Here is a 16,941-nt window from a genome sequence, read left to right as displayed (position 1 = left end):
CTCTCATTATAGATGGTTGTGAGCCACCATATGGTTGCTGGGAATTGAACTCAGGACCTCTAGAAAAGCGGCCTGTGCTCTTAACCTCTGAGCCATTTCTCCAGCTCCCACCCCAAGCAATAATTACTTAGCTCCTGAATATATTTTATGAAAGTAGGCATCTCCTTCTTCCTCTAGTGTACAGCCACACCCTCTAGGATACAGCCATTCTTGGTAACAGAAAGCCTTAAAATTCATGTAGTCCAATAAATAATATTCCCTCCCCCTTTATAGGTGAAGGTGGCATTAAAAGCCTGGCTTGACATCCAGTCCTGTAACTGAACCTGCTTTAAATTCTAGCTGCTGACAGCTGCTAATCCCAAGACATGTTTAATGAAACTCTAGAATTAGCACAAAGGACAGACCTGAGATCTATCAATTACTTTAGGTAGTGCACTTATAAATCAGGTGGCAAAGTCTGACAAAACTGTTCTCTGCTTTCTTGTCATTTCAATCACTTGGGGAGCAATCAGTCATCTAATAATTAGTTCTGCAGTTCCATTGGCAAAAGTATCTGTGTGCTTCAAATGCTTCAATTATTCTAGAGTATCTGTAAAAGCGGGCAGACCGTACACTGCTGAGTCAGACTGAAGCTCAACATTAGACATAATTATTTCTGAGTAACTCAGATTATTCTAACATGACTGTTAGGGTTTAGCTATTAATCGGCTCCCAGTCTCTTGTTCTGATTATGTGGTTCCCTGCAGCTGCTGGGGTTTGTGGAGGTTGTGAGATCTTCGGGATGTGTGGCCTAGCTGGCAGAAGTGGGCTGACTTCTGTGTCCATGGCACTAAGGCTAGATCCACCTGTGGTTTCAGCCCATGCTCTCTTTTTCCTGATCTGCCAAAATGTTAGCAGCCTCACACTTCTGGCAGTACAGCCTGGCCCCTCTCCTCCCCTCAATCCCAGCAACACAGGCTGGCCCCTTCACTTGCTTTCTGCTTGGTATTTTGTCAAAGCAACAAGAAAAGTAACTAATGCAATGAGATTCAGGATAACTTAGACTAGGTAAATAACCATATTACTTTTCAGTCAAAAGTGTCATAAAATATTCCATAATATTAGCAAATCATTGCATTGTTTCAGAGGTATCCCAAGTCACAACATATTCAGGAGAGAACCTTTCACATTTTAAACCTCAATGATAACCACCTACTTTGAGGTCTCTTTTGTCCTGTACCAAAGCAGTAAAAGTCATGACCTGTTTGTTATTCCAGTGGGATTCTGCTTAGGTTCTTGTTAGTAAAGTCACATATAGCAAGCCTGACCCTCTAGAATGATCTTTAAACACAGCAGCTACCCAAACACAAGAACCCTCTCAATAATCTTGTTAAGGAAATGTGCTAACCCTGGAAGCATGCACTTAGGATCATAAAACTTTACAAGGAGCCAGGTTCTTTTAAGCCATTTAGGAATTTCCCTTATATATGAAATGAAGTGACTAGGTTCTGGAGAAGTGACTTGTCTAAATTTAGTGACAGATTTGGGACAGTCCAAGTCCCTGACTCCCATCCTCAATTTCCCCATGAGGACACATTCAAGTGTGAAATTGAAAAAGCAAGTGACTTAACTTCTCCAAATCTAAAGTTTACTCTTATAGGAGAATAAAATAAGATCATCTCCCAAATTTCTTCTGTTTCTAAAATCTGGTGAATGCAATTTCCATAATGCAGAATACCAAATGTCCCCCACATTGTGTGTGGATACAAAGCTGCTTCCGTCTTCAATTTAAGAACAAAAGTGTGGGGGGAGTGCGTGCATGAAGGCTGAGAACAAGAGAAGCCAGGGCAGAGGTTCATAAGCTGTGTAGGGGGAGCCCTCTCCCTTCCCAGCTCCATATCGCCCCATCCCAGGAAACCACAGAGGCTGGAATAAAATTTTCCCATAGCTAGCTCAGGCAGTTGCAGCTCTCAGCTGCTCAGACGCTGGCAGAAGGGCACTAGGGCTCGATATGATTTGAGTGGGCGCCCTTAGGGTCATGTTCTGGAAGCCTGGCACCCAATGTGACAGTATTAAAAGGTGATGGACCTTTAAGAGGTAGGCCGTAGTAGCAGGTGACTGAATCATGGCCACCACCGTGAAGAGAGCAATACTCCTCTGCTATGGTGGGTTATTTCTTCAAGAATACATTAGTTCTCACAAAAGGGGGTTATGACAAAGGAGCTGGTCCCTTCCCTCTTTCCTACTTCCCCTCTTCATCTGTGACCTCTAACTCTCACAACGATAGCCTTGTGATGCTATCCTCCATGTTGCATCATGCACAATTACTGCTTAAAAACATGGCTTGTCAGGCGGGTGGTCCTTTAATTCCAGCACTCGGGAGGCAGACGCAGGCGGATCTCTGTGAGTTCGAGGCCAGCCTGGTCTATAGAGTGAGTTCCAGGACAGCCTCCAAAACAATACAGAGAAACCCTGTCTCAGAAAACCAAAATTAAAAAAAAAAACCACGGCTTGTCACTTCTTTCTACTCCAGTCAGGGCGGTGATGATGCAAAGGCATCCTTTGCAGCAGTAGACAGAGTCCTGGAAGCCAGTGGTCTCAACCTTTTCATCAACTTGGACGCTCAGTGCTGGGGTGTGCCTCTCTAATATGACACTTTGGAACGGCTTATGTAAGTCAGAGCTAATTCAAGCCAGTCCTGTAGCAAGTCACTGCCACTTCTTGTATACTCATATTTTGTTACACAGGACACAGGGCTGGAGGATGGGAGTCCTAGGTGACTCTGGCACACAGCGTGTGTGTGTGTGTGTGTGTGTGTGTGTGTGTGTGTGTGTGTGCGCGCGCGTGTGCGTGTGCGTGTGCGTGTGTGTGTGTGTGTGTGTGTGTGTGTGTGTGTGTGTGTGTGTTACCTTCCCTCCTGTGTGGCTGTTTTGAGTAGTAACAACAGTCAACACAAACAGTGCTGTGTATCCATTAACTGACTCAACTCACAACAGTCCTAGACAAGTGAGAGAGAAGAAATGCCCTCCCCTCCAGTGAGGGCAAAGGTCAGATGGCTGAGGGTAGAATTTGAACCTGTATCTTTTGGCTCTTGGATTCTCCTCTTCTTGAACTTGATGCAGATGCCTTTCTGTTTTACCACTGTTGGGAAGGGTCTACTTTATCCTCCCATTTCACAGATGTGTTCCCTCACTAATAAATGGTGAAAGCGAGATTTTAATCTGGACCTATCTTACGCAAAAACTTCTCACTCTAACAGTATCACTACTCCTCAAACATCTTTTTCATTGAGGTGGCTTGGTTGTTCTATCTAAATCTTCCATGGCTTTTGAGATCCAAACTTAATGTTAGAGTTGAAATACAAAATAAATAAACATAATAATAATAGCAGTCATTTTAATTAGGTATCAGGTGTGTTTTAAGCACTCTACACGTATAAGTCCATAAATTCTGATAAGCCCTTAGGTATTCTCTTATTTTGGAAGTATAAATTCATTCATTTTATATATATATATATTTGTTTTACTATTATGGGGTTTCTTTTTGAACTTAGAATTGAACCCAGGACCTCATCCACCCTAGGCAAATACCCCAACACTAAGCAATAGCCCCAGCCCCCTTTCCTTTTTTTTTTTAAGCCAGAATATTGTTTTATTAATTAGGCTGGTTTCCAATTATCCATCCTCCTGCCTCAGCTTTTACAGTAGTTGGAGTTATATGTGGTGTACCACCCTGTTAAGCAACAAATAATGATTTGCTAAAGTTAAATGACTTTCTTATCTTTTGGTGGGGGTTGTTTCTTTGGTTTGGGGTTTGGAGACAAAATAGCCTGTAACACAGGAAGGCCACCAACTGATTATGTAGCCAAAGTTGACCTGGACCGTTTGATCCTCCTGCCTCTTTCTCCCAGAGTACTAGGGATTCCAAGCATATACCATCACACCCAGTAGGTATTATCCTGTAGGAGAGAATGCCTTGATGGTAACATCGAACACAGAATTAAATGTATTAGTACGAAGACATATTTCCTATACCCTTCTTGGTCTCATTAAAGTCTAAGTGTTAAGATTACTTCATACAATCCAAAAATTTCCTAAATATTTGCAGTCTGAAAAGAGATCCATTGCTCTTAGATCTATGAACCAATCAAATTGATTTTTTTAACTTAAAAATGTAAAAATTCTTGACCATGGAAACCATCATGTCTTTTGTGAGGAATCTTCTTTAAAATTGCTTTCATAAAAATATTTCAGTGGGGTTGAAAAGGAAGCAAAGGGAGAGGGTGGGCAAAGATAGGGTGCAGCTCTGACTGAAGACAGAGTCCACTTCCTCGCCCCTGGGATGTGAATCCTGCACACCCCGGTTGCTGGGCCATTCGGCCATTTTAACAAACAGATTCTGCTTCTCCGAGTTTAATGTCCAAGAACAGAACAGGGCTGGGAGGCAAATCAAGGCCTGGGATTACCTGGGTCATTAAACTTGAGAAGGGCAGTAAAGCAGGCCCAGAAAGGGCAAGGCAGAGTAACTGTGCCAGCCACACATACCCAGTCCTCACAGGAACAGGCACGTGCTTTACGTTTTCTTGTAACTGGAGAAACTTTGGAGCCTGGAACCTACAGAGAAAGGCTGGACTGGGGGTGCTTTGGAAGCTAGTGTTTAGAGAGATAAAAGAAAGGCATGTTTAAAACAGTAGCCTCTCAAGCAGTTTGTGGTCCTGGTCACCCCTTATTCTATCAAATAGCTGTTGATAGATGGGGAGCAGGTAGCCCTGCTCTAGGGGCACATCTTAGAAAACAAAGGGGCCACAACATAGCTCCTACCAACACCTGGCTCTGCACTATGGCTGCAGCCTTCTTGGTGCTAGCTGTCTTCTGGAGAAGTAGACTCAGGTATTAGCAAAGGCTAGATAGTGAGGGGGAAGGGAAAGGTCAGTGTTCTGCCAGCCACCCATCTCCTCCAGATTTCCTCAGATGACTGACAAAGTTGGTCTTAGAAGGTGAACACTGACATGATGCCACCCAACCAGAAATGTCTCCAAGGTGAACAGGGAATCCTTGAGCTCTTCATGGGACAGACTGGTGTAGATTGTGGCAGGAAGGCCCACTGCAAAAGTCTCCTTTCATCAGAACTACAGCAATGCTTTCCCCCCCCCCCTTTTTCTACTGGTTTGTAGCTGACTGAAGAAATCCACAAAACAAAGCTCCCCATGTAATGGTCCCCTGCTGATTTTAAGCTGTCCATCAAGCCACAATCAGTCCCTTTATTGTCTCTGGGTCACCAGTTAATACATTCAGCACCTTCCACTCAGTAGCTCATGGTACATCAATGGTTACGTAGAGATAAACGTAGAGAGTTGGTCCCTATAACTTGGTAGGAACAAACACATAAACACAGACATGTGGGAGGCCCAGAATCCCATTTCTAACAGTTGTAAAGCACCAGCTTACACACTTTTTCATGGCCCTTCCTTAGGAGAGTCCTCAGGAAGAAACGTTCTGCTTAAGAGGAACCCTCTGAATGCTAGGGAAAGATAAGAGAGAGCTCTAAGCCAAGCATAGGACAGAACATCCTATTGTGAGTCAGAAAAGTAGCTGCAAGGTGCATTCCTACCTCTTGGTCCAGCTGCCTTCCTCCTCCCATCCGACCCCTCCCACTCTGAGCAGGCCCCACAAACAACAAAGCCCAACCGTGGCCATTCTCCAACTCACAGCAACCCCACTTCACGTCCGGGGGACTTAAAGGGACTCTTTTATCAATGCAGGCGCAATGCAAAAAGTTTAGAAGTTTAGACTTGTAGAGATAGCTGAGTTTCTTGGGCGTGACCCACTTAAATCAGGTCATTCAAAAACTCCCTTTCAATGCCCGATTCTACTAATAAAAGAACTCTCCCAGTCACCTAAGAGGGAGAATGAGAGTTGAACTCCTGTCCATCAACACCAGGGCGCTGAAGACTGGACTGTTTGCTGAGAGGAACAGCCATCACTTTCAATTTCTTTTCCTTTTTAAGCAACTTCCGGAGAACAAGCCATTTAAAATAAAAATCACAACGGGGAACGCCACACCTAGGTGGATTTCAAACAAAACGACTCATCTTTCAGAAAAGAAGAAAACAGCAACGTATGAAATTTGAAGGAGTCTTACTCACGTAGCAATCCGGAAGCTGCTAGAAAACAATTAAGCCGGGTTTCAAAATGACCAGGACAGGATGTGCCCATAGAAAGAAATGTTGCCTTCACTGAGAAGCTGCCAAAGTTAGCGCTACAAAGTACCCTGAACTTTAAAAAGGTGCTTTAGGGTCACTCTGACCCCCTCCTCCCAAGCTGGTAGCCTTACCAGCACTTTCTCCCTGGTGAGATTTGGCGGGAGGGTGGGGGAGGCGGGAGATGCGAAGAAGAGGAGCACGGGAGAAGCCTGCCTGAGCACTCTGGTCACAGACAGCATCAAGGTTTCGGTTCCCTCCTCCAAGCAGGGGACAAAAAGGTGGCACTAAAATCCTTTCTCTTCCCCCTCCCCCAACGGCGCACCTCTAGAGACCCGGCAGCAACGCCCTTGGGTGGCAGGACTCGCCTTTTCCTCAGCAAGGGACCACAGGGACTTGCTGGAGGTGGAGGGCTGCGCGGAAACCCTAGGGACCCAAGGTGGAACCTACCAGGAAGGTGGCGCGCTCAGAGCTCGGGGCTGGGGCGCGCAGGTGCTCCCGGACACCCTGAAGATGGCCTGGGTGGGCCGGGCGTCCATAGTTTTCAGCAAACTGCTGGCTTGGGGACCGCGCCACAGTCTCGTGCTGCTTCTCCGGCGGGCTGAAGATACGGCGGGTCCCGTGGCAGCTTGCAGCAACAGGCACCGCGGTGTGGCCGGCGGCGGCGGCAACCAAGAAGGAGGTGTCTACGCGCTGCTCGCGTTTCCTCCTCTCCGGCTGGGCGAGCGCGGGGGAGGCGGGGGCGGGGGGCAGCAGCCGGGATCTCCTTAGTGGGTTTACCGGGAGCCAAGAACAGGACGCGATGCCTTCCCTTCTCCTCCGCGCCGTGCAACTCTGGCCGGGCGGCTCGGCCCAGACTGGCGAGTCACAGGCGAGCAACAGCTGCTGCAGTGCGGGTCCTCCGCGGCCTCCCTCCCCTCGCTCCCCAGCGGTCCATCCTCAGCCCGCCCAGGGGCCACTAGGCGCCACCCCAGGAGACCTTGGAGAAGGTGCACGGATCGCCGCCCCATCCAGCCTCAGCGCGAAGACCTGGCCCGGGGTATTCCCCTGGTGCTGGGGACGCGGGCCCACGCGTGATTGTGGCCCTCGCGGCAGGATGTGCGGTCGCACACCGTGTTCTTGATGGCCTATTTATAGCTGGTGGCTCTGGCCGTGGCTGTTTTGGCCGGAAAGGCTCTCAGCAGGTGCTACTGGAGCTTGCTTTCCGGCAAGAACCCAGCTCCTCTTCATGCACTCCCCCGAAACAGTGCGCACTGCGCACAACACCCGCAGGCCACCCAGCCGCCAGCCCTCCTCCGCATCACTCTTCTTCCTGCACTGGGGTCGAGTGGAAGGAGAGAGGAAACCCGGCACCAAAGCAGGATGGGACACTGGCACTCCAAGCAGGAAAATAGGGGACTCAGGAAAACACCCGGGCTGAAGTGCCCTCCGCGGATTAAACACCACTAAACCCATCTCTGGCCAGGTGCGGGAGTGACGCAGAGCCCAGACTGCGCGCTTTTTCACTCCCTGCGCGCGGAGCACACACGCACGCGCTTGTGTACACGCCAGAGAGGCACAAAACGCTCCCAAAGCATCCCAAAGCATCTCAAAGCAGGCGAAAGAGGCAGTTTTCACTTAGAACAGAAGGGTTGGAAAAGTGAGCACTGCAAGTGGGAGCTGCGAGCTTGGGTTTTATCTCCAACACTCTGTAGCTGTCTTGTGGGCACAGCTTATTCCTTATTACAGCATAGTTGGCCTGCGTAGTTTCAGATTTAAAAAAAAGTTAAGGAATAGATACAGCCACGAATAGTCTAATACTGATGGGTTTACGGAAATTGTTCTCTAGAACGGAATCAGGTTATCCAGTTAAACCATATTGTCTTCAGGTCATACCATCACTGCTTCATGCTTTTTACAGTCCGTCACATTGTTAAGTTGTCCTTCCCTCTCTGTGGCCTACAGACCACGACTACCTCCAAAAGGTCACCATGTCAAGACAGGTAACTATCAGCCATTTCAGCAGCATCATGGGCTGCCTTTCCAAGTGTCTGAGATCTGATGTTTGGACCTATTGCTTAACCACCTTGCCTGGCAGTCCCCACCGTAGGAGAAGGGACAGAAGACTTGCTGGACCATACTTACAGAGCAGGGCCAGAGCACCTCACACTTCCTTCCCTTTTCTTGTCTTCACTCCTCCACCTCCTCCCTCCAAGTATTCTGGTCCTAGAATGTAGGAGGCTTATAGCAGCCAGGTAGAGACCGGGTGGAAAATGAAGACAGTGGCTGGGCAGAGGAGTGGGGTAGTGAAAGCCGAGGCCCGGTCTTGATGTCCGGAGGCGAAGGAACCGTTCATCCCCCATAAGCTCCAGAAATCGATTCCCCATAAATTCCAGCTCAGAGATGTATAGCGTAGAAGCAAGCCACCTCACTAACCCTGATGTGGGTTAGGGAAGGGGTGGTGGCCTTGTGACAGGCAGCTATTTCTGCATCACCTTTCTAGTTCCCAGGGATATTTCATGATATCCTGAAATGACAGTGAGAAATTGTATAGGCCTCTATAAAGCAGAATCCATCTATAGCACAACACACAATAAAGAATTCTGAACGTTTTGTCCTTTTAAAGCCTTAACTGACTTATTCTAGACATCAGCAGACAGCCTGCCTATTTAGCCCTTTTGTTGCTAACAGCTCTGGAAGAAATAGTGAAAACTCCAGAGCAAGGTGGACATGTGAGGCTTGCAGGGGTATGGAGATCTTCCCTACAGGGGCTCCTGGATGGTGTTAATGACTGGTGGCTTGGTGGATAAAACTTCCACCTAAAACAAGTCATCAGCCATGCATGCTGCCTGGCTGTCTTTGGACAATCTATGCACTGGCCTCCCTGCCCCCAGAGCCTTCCACAGTCCTCCAGTACAGCATTCTTTTAGGGCTCCCTCTAGAGAGTCATTCCTGTGCTCCAAATTTAGTCATTTGCAGTATAATTAATTATTTATTGCCAAATACTAGCAGTATTAATACCAGCTCTAAGATAGCTGCAAGCTCTGGAAAACAGTCGTCCCAGTGGGAAGTCCAGAGATAAAGAAAACAGAGGCCACTTTGCTTTTAAAATGTTAAAGGAGCCACATGTGAATCTGCTATTAAAAGTCTTTGATTACTGTAGAAAAGAGATCTTTAAGTGACTAGGGGCTTAGGGATGTAGCTCATTTAGAAGACAGCTTGCCCAGGCTGCACACCCACCTAAACCAAGTGTGGCTGTGCATGGCTGTGTCCTAGCACTTCAGAGGCAGGAAAACTATGAGTTTTGAGGGAAGTCTAACCTATGTGAGACTCTATCTCCAAAGTGATAACATTTAAAGCAAAACACAATGAGAAGATTTCTCTTTTTAAGACAATGTTTCACCACTGAGTCTAAACTGGTCGCAAACTTGAAATTCTCTTGCCTCAGCCTTTGGAGTGCTGGGATTACAGGTGTACACTATACCTGGCTGTTACTAAATCTATTATCTAGGTATTTGAATGAGCATTTTCCCAAGGAAATCAAACTCTAATTGTTGCCACAATACATTTTTACTTAATTTCAAACTGTGTTTATCTAGGGAAGAATTCTCAGTCAGTGGTCCCTTTCGAAAACTGGTACCAATAAAGACAGAAGTTAAGATGACAATAGGCAGAATTCTAGGACGACAAAGTGCTTCACCAGGTCTTCAAGCTTTCACTGCCTGCTGGTGGCTTTCTGAAGACATAGGTGGATCAACTCCTGAGCAAGTCCATGGTCAGTGGGAAAGCATCCATACCGGAAGGAGATGTCCTTTGAGCACCATGCTGCCTGACTGGCCACCCTGTCAATCCCAGCTTAAGGTTCAGTTCTCAAGAGGAAGCCAGGTCACATCGAAGCATCAGTTAGCTTCAAGGAGCAATTCTTCACGACAGGAAAACAGATTATAGTCAAATGAGCTTCACACACTGACTTGCCTCCATACGAGGTCCTTGAATTCACTTTCTCAAAGTCCCAGGAGTGACAAAATATAATACTGCAAAAAGTTAAAATGAGCAGCCAACCAAGGTGGGTTTTGAGTTTCCGCAGTTTGAGGATACAGACGTCTGACTGCATGAAGAACTCGTGTTTGCCACAGATATGTGACAGCACAGATCTATGTGGAGTGAAAACAGAAGAATGCACACTCCAGCCCCTGTGCGGGCTTCTGTGAAGTGTCTCATCTCCTTTTATGGACAAAGCAGATAAAACTCTGAGTGCTGGCCCCACTTCCCTTTTCAGCAGCCTCTCCTGTCTGTCATGGCTCTGCTCAAGCTCGTCTCAGTTCTCTGCTGAGAGCCACCCTATATGTGGTCCCATTTCTCATCCGAGCTAGGGTATGTATGTGGACAGGGAGCACACAACCCTTTACCATGAATTCTGCACTCAGCTAAGCTCAACGAGAATCTCTTTGTATGTCCTCAGAGCTGATCAAGTGACTTCTCCAAAGTCACTGAGCAAGCTTCCCACCCTGCAGGATCTCCTTCATCTTACCCTGTTTCTCAGCTTGCTCTGTGCTGAGAAATCTTAGCTGGAATGCAGTAGCTGGCTGGCAGCTTCCTGCTTCTGCCCTCACTATCTATCTATCGTAGTCTAGTCTCAACATAGGTGTTAAAGTACCATTTAAACACACCCATGGCTCCTCAGACTTCTCAGAGTAGGAGTCAAATAATAATTTAATAATACCATTAGAATGATTTACAATAGCTACTAAAATAATTATAGATATAATAATGGTATAATTATTATAGTGATGTCTCTAACCCTTCCATGGCCCACTACCTCACCAGCATTTCATCACCTACTCCCAGGCCTCACTGACTCTGCTCCTGCAACACTGGCCTTGTTACTCAAAGCTACAGGCATACTCCTGCATCAACCAGGGCCGTTTCCTCTGCCTAGGGTGCCCTGCTTTCAGATGTCCCTTGTCCTTTACTTCCTGCATTTCTTCACGATTTCACAACTTTCCCTCTCCAGAGGGAAAACTTTTGGATCGACTTTTTGAAAATAGAGCTGTTGTCACACACACACACACACACACACACACACACACACACACGCACACACGCACGCACGCACGCACGCGCACACACACACACACACACTTCTTCATTGCTTCTATCCTTAGTGGTCTGCATTTCTCCATAGCTCTCACCGACCACTCCTATGTTGAGTTGGTGAAGTGCACACCTCATTTGTCATCTCCCTTTCCCCAGGAGCAGAGGAGTTATTTGGTTACTGCTGTTTTCGATGCATAGACTAGATGCCAGTATGTTGTGGGCATTCAGTAGCTCTGTGATGAAAGAGAGAATGGATAAAAGTAATTTATGATGGGGCTGGAGAGATGGCATAGCAGTTAAAAGCACATTGTACTCTCCTAGGGGAGTTTGATTCACAACCACCTGTAACTCCAACTCCAGCAGATCCAGGCGCCTGCATGCACACAGAGACATTCCCAAATGCACATCATTTAGAGTAATAAAAAGGTAATCAGTTAAAAACTATGATAGATGGTTTTAGGAGTTTGCTGACGCTTCCAGAGTCAGCAGGATTCCCAGCTGTGCTGAGAGGTTTCTCTGCCCTGGGTGAGCTGAGTGTGTAACTATCAACACAGGACCTGCTTTCCAGAGATACCAAAAAGTCACAAGCCCTCTCCTGGAAGCAAGCTTTGCCGAAGGATCATTTGACAAAATATGATCTCACAGACCCATATAAAAAAATACACAGTCCTATTGACCCCCCTAGCTGGAAACGAGCAATAAATAATCTTAGTATGGCACAAAGGAAGACACAAATAAAACAAAAGTTGCTCGGCAACCCTTTTGTAAAAACAAAGACAGACACAAATGGCGGGCTAGCACACAGGAGTCAAAATGGCTCCCTAGCCTTTACCTCTGACTTAAGTGGTAACTGTGTCTCATCCCATTGGTGGGAGGTTGATGTCACAAGCTGACACAATTGACCAGTCATCGCAGAGGGAGGGGAATGCGCAAGAAATGTGATTTCTTGCAGGACTACCTACCTTTGATAGAAAAAAAATTCTCACACCAAGCATATGGATCCCCTAGTTCCTTGTTACATTAGTCAAGTGAAGGGTGTTGACCCCAGCTCTACCTAGTTTTAGTTTGTTGAAAACTGTTGTCAGAAGATTATGGTTGCATAAACTCCCCAGTCCATCTTGGGGCATTACTGTTGTTGTTTAATACTTTGCACAATGTCCTGTAAGAACCCAGAGAAAGCGTCTCTTAGCATCCTTCCAGGAAGACTGTTTGAGCCACTGGAGCATTTCCAGGCTCGCACTGCCAGGTGAACTCAAGGCAGATTTGGGACTCATTGCTTGGCATGAGTCCATGTTTCCTTAGTCAGGGTTTCTATCGCTGCCATCAAAGACCATGGCCAAACAAGCAAATTGGGGGTGTGGGGGTAACTCAACTTAGACAGCCCACACCACTTGGTTCATCAAAGGAAGTCAGGACAGGAACTCAAGCAGGGCAGGAACCTGGAAACAGGAATTGATGCAGAGCCCATGGGGTGGGGGATGGAGGGGAGCTGGTGCTGCGAACTGACTTGCTTATCATGGCTTGCTCAGCCTACTTTCTTGTAGAACCAGGACCACCTGCCCAGAGCAAGCACCACTCACAATGGGCTGGGTCCTCAATCAATCACCCATTGATCATTGATTAAGAAAACACTCTACAGTCTTGCCTACAGCAGGATCTTAGGGAGGCATTTTCTCAATTGAGGTTCCCTCCTTTCAGATGACTCTAGCTGGGTTAAGTTGATATAAATCTAGCCAGGACATGGGTCATTTTGTGAACTGAGGCAGTGATTCAAAGTGGCTCTTTCTAAGCCATTGTCAGCTGTGTTTTCCACCTATCCAAGACAAATCACATCAACAATGGATTTCCCAAGACAAAACTAGACTGCCCTGCATTCTGAACTGATGGGCTTCCTACTTTATTTTATAAAGCTGTGGTGGCAGTCAATAGTGCCATCTTTAGTTTTCTTCTGTTTTATTTTCATTGTCTTTGCTTCGTTTAAAAAAGAAAACAACTTCACAATTTTGTTAATTCCAGCTATTGGAAAAATTTTATTGACTTAGAAAATCCAAAGAAATCTGATTCTACATCTACTAACAGGTTTCTCTTCAGTCTGATTTATTTGTGTGTGTATGTGCGTGTTTTACACACACATGTGTACACATATTTCTGTTGTTGTCCTGAATGCATTAAATACACATCCTTGGTCATTGTTGAGAGGTGACTGACATAGATGAGGGAATGAGTGAATAAGCAGTAAATTCACAGACAGGAGGCAAAGGCCAATCCCCCTTGTCATGTGACCTCTTGCTCCACACAGGGTCGAATGCTCATCTTGCCAGCACCCTGCATGTTGCCTGCGCTGGACACAGTGTGTAGTGGATCAGTCTCGTCTTCGCTAATCCCTTCAGTAGACTTCAGAGGTTTGGATGAGGTGTCCCTCACCTTATCCTAAGCTTAGAGAATTTAAGGGAGTTGTCTAAGTCAGAAACCTTACAGGAGAGACCTTGCAATTTTAGCTTAGCTACATGACTAATTTTGCCTTTGAGTCTAAGTTCTTTCCCTCTAGCCCTACCACTGACTTCTAAATAGTTGGTTTTGAGCACTCTATTGCACAGAGTTGCTTTGTCTGTTTTGCTAATTAGAAATACTGATGGTTTGGTTATTGCATTGGATTTCATAACAGTCTTCCATATTACTGGTACTGCTGGGCTCTGGCTGGCCCTTGCTGGTAGCAGCCATAGAACACAGGGTTTCTTTGGCCAGCACATGGTAAAGAGAAGTGTCACAGATAGCCTTCTTTTGATCACTTTTTCTATTGCATAATAATTCTTATTGTGCAACTGCCTTATGGTGGGAGCTTGTTTCATGACTCAGTAATCTCCTCTAGCTTTAAGCTGAGCTAGAGATACTCAGCCCTCTTCTCATTTATCTGTTACTAAATATACCCTGTGGGATGAAGTTCTGTGTTCAGGGAATGTGGGTCGGCTTAGAGAAAAAGTGAAGAATGAGTTAGCACTTACCGAGATCCCCAAACTCACAGATTCTGCCAAGGCCTTGGTAGGTCTTCTCAGCCATTAGAAACTGCCCGTGAACAATCTAATTTCCTCATCTGTAACACAATAAACAAAAGAACCAGAAACAGATGTTGGGGTTCAAACTTCAAGTGGAAGATCAAAAAAGTAAAGCAGCTGGTCACTAGCTCTTACTCTACCTCAGCTGAAAGGACTGATCCTGTCTCCATGAGCTCCCACCAAGCCTCTCCTCAGCATGGCTGGAGAATCCTGAGACTTCAATATCTTCCTATCCTCAGTGAGGCTGGAAAATGAATGCCTGATACTTAATACTGAAGACCCTGCTTGTATAGCTCTCTAGTGCTGGGATTAAAGGTGTGAGAGCCCAGGTGCTGAGATCATCTTTGGCTGAGCTGTTTCTCCTAAGGACTGGATTAATCTTGTGTGGATCTGGGTGGCCTTGGACTCACAGAGATCCATCTATCTCTTAATCCTGAGTCCTAGGATTAAAGGTGTGTACCACCGCCTCCTAGCTTCCAGCTGCTGGATTAAAGGTGTGTACCTGGCTTCTATGACTTGTGGCTCACTTTGCTTTCTGAATCCTCAGGCAAGATTTAATAAGTCACCACATGCATCCCTGTCCTGGCCTCTGAAGTAATGCCAAGAATCAGGAGATGACATTTGTCTTAGCACCTGAAACTTTTTTTAGTTCAGTTGATGTCTTCCTAAACTTACTAAATAATTCAGGTCATAGGGCAATAGTAACTATTAGCAGTGTGAAACAGTGAATAAGGCTGAGATGTGGTGGGCAGACACATTGAAATTTGAAGTTCAGAAAATGATTGATGACGTGAAATATTAACCTCTAATTTCTAAATCTTTTAATTATTTTTTTATTTTGTGTGCATTGGTATTTTGCCACGTGTTGGGTCCCCTGGAACTGGAGTTACAGACAGTTGTGAGTTGCTGTGTGGGTACTGGGAATTGAACCGCCATCCTCTGGAAGATCAGTCAGTACTCTTAACCACTGAGCCATCTCTCTAGTCACACACACACACACACACACACACACACACACACACACACACACATATATATATATATATGTTTTCATGTGTATCCCTGTTGGCCTATCACTATGTAGACCAGGCTGACCTCAAATTCACAGCAATTCCCCTGCCTCTGCCTCCAGAGTGCTAGGATTAAAGGTGTGCACTGTGGCAACTGGCCTAATTTATCTACTATTTATTTAATACTGTTTTGTTTTTTGAGACAGTCTCAATTTGTAGTCCAGGTTAGCCTTGAATTTATGATCCTCTTACCTCAGCCTCCCAAACACTGGCATTACAGATGTATACTGCCAGGCCTTGTTTGTTTTATGTGTACATTCTTCCCACATTAACAATGGGGAGAACTCTTAAGTGGTAATAAGAACTGTTCCACATAACTTTAAAATGTTCACTTTTCATTGCAGTTCACTGAATCCTTGGATTCTACACACAGATCTGTTGAAAAACTTCTGATGTTAAAACACCTTAAAGTCAGCATAAGGGCTTAACAAATTAAATTCTTTCTTAATGCTTCGGGGGTCACAAGTGGCCAAAGTCCCTTTGCTATCAACAGTCCTAGGCAAGAAGAGTGGTCCTTGCCTCACTGACCAGCATCCAATGGTCAAGGACCACTTACTTGGCTTCAGACTTGATTTCACAGGATGAGGAAAGAAACCACAACACTCGCCTTCTGTTGCTCAGACGGGGTGATGACTCTTAGGTCATCAGCAGAACCCGGCATGTAGCAGAGCCTGTGATGACCAGAAGTTGTATTCAGTACTAAGATCTCTTTCCTTCCTTCCTTCTCAGAATTTGTGTAGCTTTCCCCAGCCCTCCTTACAGGTTGAACAGGAAGTCAACCCCAAGACTCCATTTACTATCAGGTGAAAATTAAGACTGCGGTTCTATGTCAGAACATTCTTTCCTTCCTTAGTGGTTGGACCAGGGCAGGAGGCTTAGCTAACCTTAGTACACTTTTTACAGTAAAGTTTCAAATGTCCTTCAAACCCAGGTCTTCTCAATGAGATGCTATACAGGACACAGTCGAGGGGGGAAATCCTGCAAAGAAGCACAATGTTCAGGTGTAAGGACTCAGATTCAGGTAGACATCAGTGCAGAGCAAAAACGTTTCCAACTCATAGCACTTGAACCCCACAGGAAGAAAGGAGGAAATCTCTTGCTGCTTCAAATGGCAGCAACTGATGCCTCATGGCCTGGGGGAGGGGGAGCTGTGGGAACACTAGACCTTGTTCAGAGACCCACTTCCCCACCAGCCTGGAAGTAGGCAGCTGTAAGACAATGTTTACTAAAAACATGTTTACTAAAAACAATACAATGCCCGGGGCAAAAAGTTCCTGAAAAGGGCTGGCCCACGGGGACTGCCCTGACCTCGACCTTTCCCAAAGACTATCCGCCTCTTCAGACCACCCACCCCCACCTCTGGTGTCAGGGTATATAATTACAAGCCAGAATAGGAATAAAAGAGAGCCTTCTTGAGGAGCCTTCTGGTCTCTGTGTCATCAATCCCGACACCCTAGCCACATTCTCGGACACAGGCTGCACAGTGGGCTCGGCAATTGGAGGTTCCACCGAGATGTGGATGGGGTCGTCCCTTTTGCCAGCCAGGGACAGATAGAGGAAAATA

General features: G+C 46.1%; 1 protein-coding gene across 2 annotated transcripts in view; it reads right to left on the bottom strand.

Annotated features, from left to right (window-relative positions):
• The window catches only part of Tbc1d1 (TBC1 domain family member 1), a 190,873-nt gene extending 183,273 nt beyond the window's left edge, over positions 1-7,600 (bottom strand). The window contains exon 1 of one of the 2 annotated variants that reach the window (XM_005074384.4): positions 6,629-7,600. The gene's annotated coding sequence lies outside the window, so the exon portion shown is untranslated. The remainder of the gene's footprint in view (positions 1-6,628) is intronic. The other variant, XM_013116552.3, reaches the window with a different exon arrangement.
• Positions 7,601-16,941: the final 9,341 nt, after the last annotated feature.

This window comes from Mesocricetus auratus, unplaced genomic scaffold (assembly GCF_017639785.1).
Source record: "Mesocricetus auratus isolate SY011 unplaced genomic scaffold, BCM_Maur_2.0 Super-Scaffold_100006, whole genome shotgun sequence".
NCBI classification, from domain to species: domain Eukaryota; kingdom Metazoa; phylum Chordata; class Mammalia; order Rodentia; family Cricetidae; genus Mesocricetus; species Mesocricetus auratus.
This window is presented reverse-complemented; position numbering and strand designations above follow the sequence as displayed.